A 14,102-nucleotide genomic window follows, 5' to 3' on the forward strand; every position below is an offset into this window, starting at 1 on the left:
AATGCATGTTTGTCTATGATAGGGAAGCTGGTTATAGACACAGTGAACAGTGGTTTTCCCTGGTGATGAATTAGGAAGCGTAGAGCATGTTCTCATTAATGACGAATGTTTTGCCAGGAGGCAAGTGGATTTGTTTTTCCATTGTTTGAATTTACAGTTAGATGCTTTGCATGCTTTAAATGAGGATTTAAAGCTTTAGCAGGGATTCTTTCTCTCTCTTTGGGTTGTTTCCATTTGGTTCTGATGAGCAGGAGGAAGGTGAAGGTCACCAAGCACTTACTGAGTGGGTTGTGTGGCTCTGGCAATAGTTTATCTGGTTGTGGGTTTCGTCTGCTTTTTTTTTTTTTTTTTTTTTTTTTTTTTGAGACAGGGCTTCACTCTGTCACCCAGGCTGGAGTGTAGTGGCATGATCAGAGCTCACTGCAACCTCAACCTCCCACCAAGTGGTTGAGACTCAAGTGGTCCTCCCACCTCAGTCTCCCAAGTAGCTGGAACAACAGGTGTGTGCCCCATGCCCAGCTAATTGTTTTGTATTTTTCAGTAGAGATGGGGTTTTGCCATGTTGCCCAAGCTGGCCTCGAACTCCTGGGCTCAAGCAATCTGTCTGCCTCGACCTCCCAAAGTGCTGGGATTACAAGCATAAGCCACCATGCCAAGCCCTGTCTGCTATTTTTGAAGGCAAAAACTTGTACCCAAGGAGAAAGTTCTAAGAAATGCTTCCAGTGATGATGATAAGAGTTTGAGTTTCAAGCGAGTGTTCCTGAGCATCTGATTAAACTCCTACGTCAGTAACAAAAACCTGCATTGTTCTGGATTAGTTGCACCATTTCACAGTGATAGCTCCCATCTTCCACATTTCCCTTGGAAGCCACTGGCATATTATTCCTTTTAACAGCTGTTTAAAAGTCGTTTCTGTGCCTTTTTAATTTTTTTTTAAGTAGCTGGGCATTTTTGAGCCTAAAGTCAAAAGTATTTATTATGAAGGTACTGATGATATACCCATAAGAATAGAATGGGGTATATAATTTGTTATACAATGTAAAAATTCTAAAGGTTTTTTCCTCTGACCTGCAAAATTTTCTCTTTCAAGATAGTTTGTCATTCTATGCTCTATAATGTATTTATTTTAAAGACCCACCATGTTGTTTAAGGTGAGAGAGCCCTGTTGGACTGAAGATAATGGTTCACACAGCCTGTCTTTTATGCTGTCTTGGACTTACCTTCCTTTGCATAATAGAGAGACCAAGGGTAGGCCTTTTGAAGGTGGGCATGTTTTTACATTATGATATGACAGATGCTGAAAAACCTCTTACTGCTTTCATTACATCCAAAATGGGTGAAATGCAGCTGTCTTCCAGAATCTTACCAGGGTTCCTGCCACCACCTGAGAGGACAGAGTGGACTGACCCAGTGGGGGAAGGACTCATCCCCACTGGGCCGGAGGGAAGAGCTGGAGGGAAGCTGGCTTCGCCAAGGACTTTCCGCAGCTCACTCTGGTTCTGCAGTGACAGCAGCTCCTATAGCAAGGGCTGTACAGTTATTCAGAAGAGTGAGGATAATGCACGTGCATTTTATATGCTTGAAGCTGGTTGACAATTTACTTTAGGGATTTATTCTTCTCACCAATTAATTTGTAACCTATTCCATCTTTGTTTTTCCTTACCTGCCAATCACTGCCCTTTTTAGGGATTGTGGTGGGGAAGAGGCTGTAATTTTCTACCAAAGTGTTGGTTACAATTCCATCCCACTATTTTGGGAAAATGTGGATCCTCCCACCTCTCAACCACGACTCCTTTCCTTTCTCAGTTCTTGCTCTGCTTCTTGCAAGTTTTTTGGATATGTCAATGAAGACGCAGTGGAGCCATTTTGTGAGATGAGTTTCCATTGACCAACATAGGAAGGAACACACACTGCAAGCAAAGGGAGACTATGAACTGTGGACCGTGTTTGAGTAAACCTGGCTGTTTACTGCTATAACCTGATGAAATAAATGGTGGCTTGGCTGGCAGCCCCTAAGTCTCAGTCGCCTTCGAGGAAGAAGTACGTGGGGAGAAAGAGTCACATGGCTCTCTACCAAGAACAGGTCCCATCCCTCTTCTGTCTCATCCCTGCCTCCTGAGATTGTTATTCCATCCCTGCCACAGGATGAAGGTTTGTTAGCAAGCTCTGGCAAACATCTGGTTCCTTGTACTTCCTATATACCCCACAGCTGCAGATCTCAAGAAACTTGAGCATTTATCGAAGATGGCTTTCAGTGTTAAATTGTTCCTTTTTGGTGTTGTTCAGTTTTTCAGTTAAGAAGAATGAGTGATCATTGCTTGGCTACTCCACAGATGCAAGGCAGAGCAGCTCCTTCTGGATCCCTCACCGCCTTATAAGCTGGGAGCTCTGGTGGGTGCTTTTCAAATCTACTTTCTTTTTCTGAGTCAAAGAGGAGAGGAACTGCTGACATCCTGTGAGCCAGAGCACCTGAAGCAACTCCATTTCCAGCTTGAATAGTGCAGGTAAGGAAATTGCCAGAGCCACGCATCACTAATTTTGCTCCCTGGTGCTAAGTGCACCTAGCGGGCATGCTGAGTACTGCCCCCTCCTGCTATCCAGTGGTGGCAGGGACTGGCATGGTCCCCAGTGCTTTGGCTGCCTCGGCTGCCTGTCTGTTCGGGGGCCGGTTTCAGCTGTGTGCAGCCTCCAAGCTTCAAGTACAAAGGATCACTCAGTCGTTGAAGAGCAGCAGCCACAAGCACCTCTGGTAGTTTATTGTAGGGCCCAGTAATCTTCCTACAGCTCAAGCGGCAGGCTCCTAAACAAGTATCCGGTAGAACTACTTGCATACATTACCAAGCTAGCCATGAAAAAATGTACTCATTTTAAAACATGCCAGAATTTACGCTTTTTGGTGAAAATATTAAATGATTACTTATATTAATTATTAAGTACCATAAGGAAGGATTAAACATAAATGATCAAATATTTGCAATATGCAATACATATGACGGATAAATTAGTAAGAAAACAGTCAACACAGTAGTAGTAGAATGTCAAGAATAGGCAGTTAACAAAAAATGAAGTACCAAAGTTTAATAAAAAGATTTTAAGCATCACTAATATTATAAATAAATATGAAAGCATGCTTTTCTAGCATCCTAGCATCATATTGGCAGAGATGGAAAAAACTCACAACACACTATGTCAGGAAGGAACTGGGAAAAGTGCCTTCTCATATACTATTGGTGGGAGCCCTCACAGGGACATTTTTGTAAAGCTGTTGGGAAATAGATTATGATGGTTTGGAATATGTACACTCTTTTTCTGACATGAGAATTTCTTATTTCTTAACTCATCCTAAGATAAGCGGACAAATCCCAAAGGAGACTGGCTCAGGATGGCTGAGTGCAGTGTTATTTATTTCCCGTGCCGTCAGTGGAGCCTGCTCTGCCTCCTGTTCTCTCTGGTGTGTAGCTCACTGGATTCAGAGCTTATGCGCAGCCCCAGGGCAAACCCAGGGTACCCAGCTAGTGACTGAAAGAACACTTCTTCTGTTCCGGGTGGAACAGTCACAGATTCTAGAGCAGGGGCCCTGACACTTGGTGAGCAGCATTCACTTTGCCTTTCCCTGAAGCAAATCATTAACATCCAGCACACGGCGGTTGTGTCAGCTCTGCAGATGGAGCCTGGCCCATGTGGCTGCTATCCCCAGGGCTCAGCGTCCCTGCTCTGAGATCCACCAGCAAGTCCTTAGCCAGGACAGATCTGGTCTCCTGCCCTGACTGGCACCAGCTAGGACTGGAGACTGAGTGGTCTGGGACTCAGAGAAGCAGCCGGCTCCCCCTTTCCTCCCTCCTTCGTTAAAACTTCAAGTTCCCGCCGGGCGCGCTGGCTCAGGCCTATAATCCCAGCACTTCGGGAGGCTGAGGCAGGCGAATGACGACATCAGGAGATCGAGACCATCCTGGCCAACTCGGTGAAACCCCGTCTCTACTAAAAATACAAAAAAAATTAGCCAGGCGTGGTGGTGGGTGCCTGCAATCCCAGCTACTCAGGAGGCTGAGGCAGGAGAATCGCTTAAACCAGGGATTCAGAGGTTGCAGTGAGCCGAGATCGCACCACAGTACCCCAGCCTGGCAACAGAGTGAGATTCCATCTCAAAAAAAAAAAAAAAAAAAAAAAAAAAAAAAAAAAAAGGCTTCAAGTTCCAGGGGCAGCAGCCTTTTCCCTCTACCCCTCTTCAAACACGTTCTGGAGTCTGCTGTGTCGTGCTGCATGGCATCTCCATGTGCAAGTGTCATCACATGGACAGAGTGGGGAATGGGGATCATAGGATAGTTGTGCTGTGGAGTTTTTTTCCCTAGAGGCAACGTTTTGAATTAGAAACCTATTTACATAACTTAGTATCAAATTACATGTCAACATCTCGTAACTAACTCCAAATACTCTTCCATGAATTCCAACTAATTAGCGCAGCTAACCACTACTGCAGCCCAACCCAGCATTAAGGGCATAAGTTACATAAAATACTGAATAGATTTGTAAAGTCATCATCATGATAATGGTAAATCAGCGTAGGCCGCTCACAAATGCAGCTGGCAATAGCTGCTTCCAGCCCTGATTCCTTATGCTGGAGTGATAGCTTAGCCGACAAATTCCAGGGAGACTGTACCTTTATAACAGTTGGCGGAGTTAACCCCTACTCCCCACCTGCCCCAAAAAACACAAAGAAGGAAAAGAACCTAATGTTAATTTACTGTCTTTCATTCAACAGGCACTGTGCTAAGGGGGCACAGTTACTATTCCACATGTATTTTGTCATTCAGTAAGAAATTTACGTAGTTGTTGGTTGATGAAGAGAAGAACACATGGAAAATGCCACGTTGTAGATTTGTAGGTTATCTGAGATTGCCCTTAGCATTTGCAGTGTTTGGCCTGCATGACTGCCTGCCGCAGCCGAGTCTACCTTTCCCTCCTTTCTTACCCTGTGTCCTGGAGTGACGAGACCACGGCCTGCCTCACTTGAGAATAGAAAGTATGGGGAGATAAGACGGCAGGTAGTCCTATGAGGCAGGACTAGCTTGCAGCTCCCACTCAGACAGAACAGCAAGTGGAGACTCACATCATGAACTTTTGCTCCAAGAACTACCACAGGAACAAACCAGGAAAACCGAAAGAATTCACAGACTCTACGAAGGAACTGGGAGTCTGTTTGCTTTCTTAGGCTCATGGTCTGGGGCGAGTTCTCAGTGGCCTTTGAACCACACCCCTAACCCCAACAGCAGCCGTAGCAAGCCCCACCCACAGGGAGGCTGAGCTCGGAAACATCTATCCCTGCCCCCACCTGATGGTCTTTCTTTACCCACCTTGGTTTGCTGAAGACAAAGGATATAACCTCTTGGGAGGGCTATGGCCCTGCCCACAACCCAAGAAACCTGAATACTTAACCAGGCATCCCTAGGACAAGTTTGCAACCTCCCTATAGTACCGCAGCTGATGCACTCTTGAATGCGCCACTTCTTGGCTGGAGATCAACCAACACAAAACCAGTGCAGTAAACAAACACACAACCAAGAACCCTCACAGAGTCCATTTACCCCACTGCTACCTCCACTGCAACAGGTGCTGGTACCCACGGCTGAAAGACCTGAAAACAGATCACATCAGAGGACTCTTTGCAGACACTCCGCAGTACCGGCCCAGAGCCCACTGGGTGGTTAGATCCAGAAGAACAAAAACAATCATTGCAGTTTGGCTCTCAGGAAGCCCCATTCCTAGGGGAAGAAGGAGAACACCAGATCAAGGGAGTACCCTATGGAATGAAAGAATCTGAACAGCAACCCTTGAATCCCAGAGCTTCCCTCTGACATAGTTTACCTAAATGAGGAGGAACCAGAAGAACAATTCTGGTAATAAAACAAGGTTCTTTAACACCCCCAAAGATCAAGCCAGCTCACCAGCAATGGATCCAAACCAGGACGAAATTTCTGAATTGCCAGAAAAGAATTCAGAAGGTCCATTATTAAGCTAATCAAGGAGGCACCAGAGAAATGTGAAGTCCATCTTAAGTCAAAAACATGATACTGGATATGAAAGGAAAAATCTTCAATGAAATAGAGAGCATAAATAAAGAAAAATCACGATTTTTGGAAATCAAGGATACACTTAGAGAAATGCAAAATGCATTGGAAAGCCTCAGCAACAGAATCAAGCAGAAGAAAGAACTTCAGAGCTCAAAGACAAGGCTTTTAATTTAACCTAAGCCATCAAAGACAAAGAAAAAAGAATAAAAAAAAAAAAAATGAACACAGCCTCAAAGAAGTTTGGGACTATGTTAAATGTCCCAACCTATAAATAATTGGTGTTCCTGGGGAAGAAGAGAAATCTAAAAGTTTGGAAAACTTATTTGAGGGAATAATCGAGGAAAACTTCCCCAGCCTTGCTAGACATCTGGACATCCAAATACAAGAAGCTAAAAGAACACCTGGGAAATTCATCACAAAAAGATCATCGCCTAGACACATAGTCATCAGGTCATGAAAAGTCAAGACAAAAGAAATAATCTTAAGCACCATGAGGCAAAAGTACCAGGTAACCTATAAGGGAAAACCTATCAGATTAACAGCAGATTTCTCAGCAGGAACCTCACAAGTTAGAAGGGATTGGTGTTCCATTTTTAGCATCCTTAAACAAAACAATTGCCAGCTAAGAATTTTGTATCCAGTTAAACTAAGTGTCAAAAATGAAGGAAAGATACAGTTTTTTTCCAGACAAACAAATGTTGAGAGAATTTGCCACTACCAAGCCAGCACTATAAGAACTGTTAAAAGGAGCTCTAAGTCTTGAAACAAATCCTCGAAATACACCAAAATAGAACATCCTTAAAGCACAAATCTCAGGGGACCTATGTAACAATAACACAATGAAAAGAAACACAAGGTATTCAGGTAACAAATAGCACAATGGATGGAATACTACCCAACATCTCAATACTAATTGAATGTAAATGGCCTAAATGCTCCATTAAAAGATACAGAACGGCAGAATGGATAAGAATTCACCAACCAAGTTTCTGTTGCCTTCAGGAGACTCACCTAACACATAAGGACTCACATAAAGTTAAGGTAAAGGGGTGGGAAAAGATATTCCATCCAAATGGGCACCAAAAGTGAGCAGGAGTAGCTCACTCAGGCTGGAGTGCACTTGCACAATCTCGGCTCACTGCAACCTCCTGGGTTCAAGCGATTCCCCTGCTTCAGCCTCCCGAGTAGCTGGGAATAAAGGCATGCACCACCATGCCTGGCTAATTTTTTGTATTTAGTAGAGATCGGGTTTCACCATGTTGGCCAGGATGGTCTCAATCTCCTGACCTCATGATCTGCCCACCTTGGCCTCCCAAAATGCTGGGATTACAGGCTTGAGTCACCACACCTGGCTAGGAGTAGCTATTCTTACATCAGACAAAACAAGCTTTTAAAGCAACAGCAGTTAAACATGACAAAGAGAAACATTATATAATGATAAAATGATAAAAGGACTAGTCGAACAGGAAAATATTACAATCCTAAGTACATATGTACCTAACACTGAAGCTCCCAAATTTATAAAACGATTACTAATAGACCTAAGAAATGAGATAGATGGCAACACAATAATAGTAGAGGACTTTAATACTCTGCTGACAGCACTAGACAGGTCATAAAGACAGAAAGTCAACAAAGAAACAATGGACTTAAACTATACCCTACAACAAATGGACTTAACATATTTACAGAACATTCTTCCCAACAACTGCAGAATATACATTCTATTCATCAGTGCATGGAACATTCTTTAAGGGAGACCATATGATAGGCCACAAAACAAATCTCAGTAAATTTATGAAAATCAAAATTATATCAACTACTATCTCAGACTATAGTAGAATAAAGTGGGAAATCAACTCTAAAGAAATCCTCAAAACTATGCAAATACATGGAAGTAAAACGACCTGTTCCTGAATGACCACTGATGAACTCAAGATAGAAATTTAAAAATTCTTCGAACTGAATGATAATAATGACACAATCTATCAAAATCTCTAGGATACAGCAAAAGCAGTGCTAAGAGGAAAGTTCACAGCCTGACATCGAAACGTCTGAAAGAGCACAGACAGACAATCTAAGGTCGCACTTCACAGAACTGGAAAAACAAAAACAAGAACCATTCAAACCCAAACCCAGCAAAAGAAAGGAAATAATGAAAATCAGAGCAGATCTAAATGAAATTGAAAGAAAAAAATACAAAAGATGACAAATGAAACAAAAAGCTGGTTCTCTGAAAATATAAATAAAATTGATAGATGATTAGCAAAATTAACCAAGAAAAGAAGAGGGAAGATCTAAATAAGCTCAATGAGAAACAAAACAGGAGATATCACAACTGAAATCACAGAAATACCAAAGATTAGCTACTATGAACACACTTACACACAAAAACTAGAAAACCTAGAGGAGATGAATAAATTCCTGGAAATATGCAACTCTTCTAGATGAAACCAGGAAGATATAGAAACTCTGAACAGACCAGTAACAAGCAGTGAAATTGAAATGGTAATTAAATAATTGCCAACAAAAAAGAGTTCAAGGTCAGACAGAATGACAGCTGAATTCTATCAGACATTCAATTCAAAGAAGAATTGGTACCAATCCTGTTGACAATATTCCAAAACACAGAGAAAGAGGGAATCCTCCCTAAACCATTCCATGAAGCCAGTGTCATCCTAATGCCCAAACCAGAGAAGGACATAACAAAACAAGAAAATGACAGACCAATATCCTTGGTGAACATACATGCAAAAATCCTCAAAAAAATAATAGCAAACTTAATCCAACAGCATATCAAAAAGATAATCTACCATGATTAAGTGCGTTTCATACCAGGGATGCAGGGATAGTTTAACATACAAAAGTCAATAAATGTGATACACCACATAAACAGAATTAAAACCAAAAAATTACATGATCATCTCAATAAATGCAGAGAAAGCATTTGACAAAATCCGGCATCCCTTTATGAATAAAACCATCAGCAAAATTGGCATGGAAGGGATATAAAGCCATCTATGACAAACCCACAGCCAACATTACTCTGAATGGGGAAAAATTGAAAGCATTCCTCCTAAGAACTGAAACAAGGATGCCCACTTTCACCACCACAAGGATGCCCACTTTTCACCACTTCAACACAGTACTGGGAGTCCTAGCCAGAGCAATCAGAAAAGAGAAAGAAATAAGGGATATTCAAATCAGTAAAGAGGCATTCAAGTTGTCGCTGTTTGCTGTTGATATGAATGTACACATAGAAAACCCTAAAAACTCCTCCCAAAATCTCCTAGAAGTGGTAAGTGAATTCTGTAAAGTTTCAGGATACAAAATTAATGTACACAAATCAGTAGCTCTGCTATACACCAACAGCGATTAAGCTGAGAATCAAACCAATAACTCAATCCCTTTTACAACAGCTGCAAAATAAAATAAAATAAAATAAAATAAAATAAAATAAAATAAAATAAAATATAAAACAAAATACATAGGAGTATACCTAACCAAGGAAATCCCCTACAAGTAAAACTACAAAACACTGCTGAAAGAAATAACACATGACACAATTAAATGGAAACACATCCCATGCTTATGGATGGGCAGAATCAATATTGTGAAAATTACCACACTGCTGAAAGAATCTACAAATTCAATGCAATTCCCATCAAAATACCACCATCATTCTTCACAGAACTAGAAAAAGCAATCCTAAAATTCACATGGAACCAAAAAAGAGTCCACATAGCTAAAGCAAGACTAGGCAAGAAGATTGAATCTGGAGGCATCACCTTACCCGATTTCAAGCTATACTATAAGGCGATAGTCACCAAAACAGCATGGTACTGGTATAAAAATAGGCACATAGACCAATGGAATAGAATAGAGAACCCAGAAATAAAGCCAAATACTTACAGCTAACTGATCTTCGATAAAGCAAACAAGAACATAAAATGGGGAAAGGACACCCTATTTAACAATTGGTGGTAGGACAATTGGCTAGCCACATGTAGGAGAATGAAACTGGATCCTCATCTCCCACCTTATATAAAAATTAACTCAAGATGAATCAAAAACTTAAAACTAAGACCTGAAACCGTAAAAATTTTAGAAAACAACATTGGAAAAACTCTTCTAGACACTGGCTTAGGCAAAGACTTCATGACCAAGAACCCAAAAGTATATACAACAAAAACAAAGATAGATAGATGGAAATTAATTAAACGAAAAAGCTTCTGCATAGCAACGGAAACAATTAGCAGAGTAAACAGACAACACACAGAGGCAGAGAAAAATCTTTGCAATCGAGACAAAGGACTAATACCCAGAATCTACAATGAACTCAAACAAATCAGCAAGAAAAAAAACCAAACAATTCCATGAAAAAGTGGGCTAAGGACATGAATAGACAATTCTCAAAAGTAGATATACAAATGGCCAACAAGCATGCGGAAAAATGCTCAATATCACTATTTACCAGGGAAATGCAAATCAAAACCACAATGTGACACCACATTACTCCCGCAAGAATGGCCATAGTCAAAAAATAATAGATGTTGGTGTCAATGTGGTGAAAAAGGAACACTTTTACACTGTTGGTGGGAATGTAAACTAGTACAGCCACTAAGAAGAGCAGTGTGGAGAATCCTTAAAGAACTAAAAGACATCTACTGTTTGATCCAGCAATCCCACTATTAGGTATCTATCTAGAGGAAAAGAAGTCGTTACACAAACAAGATAGTTGCACATGCATGTTTACAGCAGCACAATTTGCAATTGCAAAAATATGGAATGAACCCAAATGCCCATCAATCAAGAAGTAGATAAAGATACTGTGAATACTACTCAGCCATAAAAAGGAATGCATTAATGGCGTTCACAGCAACCTGGATGAGATGGAAGTGAAGCAACTCTAAGCAATTCTAAGTGAAGTAACTCAGGAATGGAAAACCAAACATCATATGTTGTCATTGATACATGGGAGCTAAGCTGTGAGGACACAAAGGCATCTGAATGATACTATGGACTTTGTTGGGGGAAGGGTGGGAGGGGGGCAAGGGCTACAAATAGGGTGCAGTGTGTACTGCTCAGGTGATGGGTGCACCAAAGTCTCACAAATCACCACTAAATAACTTACTCATGTGACCAAACACCACCTGTACCCCAATAACCTATTGAAAAAGAAAAATATATGTATATAATAAATTAATTAACAAAAACTATCACAATATAAAAAATGAAAATCTAAAATCAATAATCTAAGTTTCCGCCTTAGGAATCTAGGAAAGATAAGCAAATTAAATGCAAATAAGAAGAAAATAATAATAAAAAGTGAAGCAGAAATCAAGGAAATTGAAAATAATAGACGAAATCACTAAAACCAAAAGCTGATTCTTTAAAAAGATCAATAAAATTGATAAACCACTAGCCAGACTAAATAAGAAATAAAAACAGAGAGAGAGAAGATACAATATTAATATCAGAAACAAATGAAGAGAGAATGCCAGCAAGATGGCTGACTAGAAGCCCCTAGTGCTCCTCTTCCCCACAAAGACCACAACAATGTATAAAGAACTACATTTTGATGAAAATAACTAAAGGAGAGTGCTGGAGTACATCAGAGGAGTAGCAAAAGTCCTGTAGAGCACAGAAACCAAGGATGGCCACATAGAGAAGGGAAAGAAACACCTCACGTTTGCTGCCACATTCTCTAGTCAGGATCAGCTTGAATAAAGGGGGACTTCTCCCACTGGGGAAGGGGTATGCAGGAGGACCCAAGAAGCCCTTAATACCACGTTGGACTCCTACAGTCCTCACAATGGGGATTCCTATATCCTCAGAGGTATTAAGCCCAGTTGAAGGAGCTGCCTGGAGTCCACACAGCTGTACTCTTCCCACTGAAAGAGCCTCATTGTGCCCTGTCCACTACGGCCCATGCTATTACCGCACTGTGCCATCCTGGAACTGGAACCCCTGCTGGAGTCTGGCCTGCTCTAGGAAGTGAGTGGCTCCACAGCACCCTTTCATCCCTGAGGCTTTATTGCCAGTACACCACCCACATCTAGTGACCCACCATCACTGAGCCAAGCTGCTGCTACACCCTATTTTGTGGGGCCAGCTGACACGGAGCCACTCCGTATACCCCTACTAGTCACTACTGCACCTTGTCCCTCAGGACCTGAGTTGACTTAGTGCCCTGTCTCCCAGAAAAATGGTACCTTGGCTATACAGAGCATTCATAATCCCTGGGGCTGTTGTTGTAGTGGTGCCCTGCCTCCATGGAAATGGTGCCTTGGCCATCCAAAGCAGTAATGGCCCCAGAGCCTGAACTGAAGAGGAACCCTACTTCATGGGGAATCGATGCCTTACCTGAGCTGAGCATCCAGGCCTCCCAGGGCTGAGCTGATGTGGCACCTCATGTCCTAGGGAAACAAAGCATTGGCTGAGGTGAGATCCTGGTATTCCAAACCAAACAACTGTAACACCCTGTTTCCTTAAAACCCAGCTAGCCCTCCAGAGTATGAGCCGCCAAAACACACTGTCTGGGGAGCGGAGTCATCACTGTACTTTCTGCCCTCTGAAGCTCCAGTCACAGCTGTGCTTCACCATTTCTGGGTCCTTCCTGCCACTACATCCGGCCTCAGAGAGCTTGGGATACTGCTGTGCCCTATCACAGCCAGATTTAGAGTCACTACTTCATGGTGCTTCATCCTCCAGGGCGTAAGTTGCCACTGTGCCCTACTGGGCTCTGGGTCCCAAACTGCAGCTGTGCCCTGTACCTGAGGGCCCAAAACCCGTTCCCTAGGGCCAGCCCAGTGCTATGCTCTGTCTCCCAGGGTCAGAGTCACAACTAAAACCCATCCCTGTGGACCCAAGCTGTTGGGGTGTCCTTCAGGGTCACATGCTTTGGCTTTGTGGGCAATCTGCATCTACCTATGCCCCTGAAAGTGAACCTGTGCCCCAAGTCCCAGGGACCACAGAAGGCTTTCAAGACTCTAAGCCCAGGACCCTGGCTCCACACTACTCTGATCACTTGCACCCTGAAAGCCAGTGTCACTGTGGCTGCTTATAAACCATATCAGACCCATTGCCAAGAGGAGTTTCCTGAGCTATGACTCCCCATTGTAAAGAAAATGAGAACAGGAAGACTCCCAAGTCCCTTGTCACTAAACAATATAACATCACGAGCTGCTGCTGCCACTGCCACAAACTCCTGTAGCTTAGGCCAATGAGGCACTCGCAGTCATTGATGTTGATCACAGCTGAAATGGTTGTAGGAAGGCTATTTCACTGGGTCCACTTGAATTCAGAGCCACCAAACCCTTTCCAACTGGTACTACCCTGACACATCTGCAAGTAAACTCTCTCTATAAAAGCCATTCTGTAAAGTTTGAATGAGGTCATTGTTCCATCAGGTGTTCAGACATTGATACAAGGACACAGAAGAACAAAACAAAATAATGAAACATGTTACCACGAAAGGAATACAATAGTTCTCCAGTAACTGGCCCTAAAGACAAGATTTATGAAATGCTCAAAAAGAAATTCAAAATAATGATCTTAAGGAAACTCAGTGAGATATAATAGAACACAGATAGACAATTCAACAAAATCAAGAAAACAATTCATGATCTGAATGAGAAATTCAACAAGGAGATAAATATAAAAAAGAACTAAATAGAAATCCTGACACTGAATAATCAGATGCATAAAACAAAAAATACGACAGAGAGCTTCAACAGCAGACTAGATCAAGCAGAAGAATCTGTTAAATTGAAGACAGATCTTTTGAATCTACTCCTTCAGAGGTAAAAAAGAAAAAAAAAAAACAGAGAGAGAGAAAGAAAAAGAAAAAAAAACTAATAAAAAAGAGTGAAGAAGGCCTGTGGGACTCAAGGGAAACCATTAAGCAAACAAACAATCACACTATGAGAGTTTCAGAAGAAGAAAAGATACAGTAAAGGACATGAAGCTTATTTAATGAAATAATCACTGAAAACTTCCCAAGTCTTGGGAAAGATATGGACATCCAGATCC

General features: G+C 41.9%; 1 long non-coding RNA gene across 5 annotated transcripts in view; it reads right to left on the reverse strand.

Moving 5' to 3' along the window:
- The window catches only part of LOC107129643 (uncharacterized), a 48,424-nt gene that overhangs the window by 12,947 nt on the left and 21,375 nt on the right, over nt 1-14,102 (reverse strand). The window contains exons 4-5 of one of the 5 annotated variants that reach the window (XR_012434274.1): nt 12,435-12,487; nt 3,064-3,975 (exon numbers count right to left, since the gene is read on the reverse strand). This is a non-coding gene — a long non-coding RNA (uncharacterized lncRNA). Of the gene's footprint in view, nt 1-3,063; nt 4,346-4,416; nt 5,760-12,434; nt 12,488-14,102 lie in introns of those variants that run through there. The other 4 variants (XR_012434273.1, XR_012434269.1, XR_012434275.1 and 1 more) reach the window with 4 other exon arrangements.

Source organism: Macaca fascicularis, chromosome 4 (assembly GCF_037993035.2).
Source record: "Macaca fascicularis isolate 582-1 chromosome 4, T2T-MFA8v1.1".
NCBI lineage: Eukaryota > Metazoa > Chordata > Mammalia > Primates > Cercopithecidae > Macaca > Macaca fascicularis.